This window comes from Cynara cardunculus (assembly GCF_001531365.2).
Source record: "Cynara cardunculus var. scolymus isolate 2C chromosome LG 15, CcrdV1, whole genome shotgun sequence".
NCBI lineage: Eukaryota > Viridiplantae > Streptophyta > Magnoliopsida > Asterales > Asteraceae > Cynara > Cynara cardunculus.
Window position 1 is genome coordinate 5,909,919 of NC_037542.1, and position 582 is coordinate 5,910,500.

The window sequence follows — 582 nt, forward strand, 5'->3', positions numbered from 1 at the left end:
AGTATGTCTCAATACGTTAAAAAAATACATTTTATCATTATAATTTTTTTGTCAATGTCTTTGAAAACGGTCTAATATTAAATATTTTTTGATTTAATTATATAATTATATTATATATGGAAAAATATTTTTAATACTTATACTTTGCACCCTTGTAGTTAACTATTTAAATGGTACGTCCTTTGCTTTTTTATTTTTTCGTTTTACACTCTTATCACATTAATATACATAATCATATATTAATTAAAATACGTTTTAATTTTGACAAGCTACACCATTATAATCGTCTCGTCAATACCTTTGAAACGATGCCGATATTGAATATTTTTTTTAATTTAATTATAGGTTGATAATCCCAAACTTGAACCCAACATAGGTTCGTAATGGTATAAATATAATAAGATATAAAACATAAAATGATATACATTATGGGTCTGTCATGGGTTTTCATGTACATGAACAAGCACTGTATAAATGTCAATGCATACCCATTCTACTTGATGCGATAGAATTATTTTGGAAAAAACTTGATTTCTCGTCATGCGTATTCGTACAAGATGACGATATTCAGTGTGTAAGAAT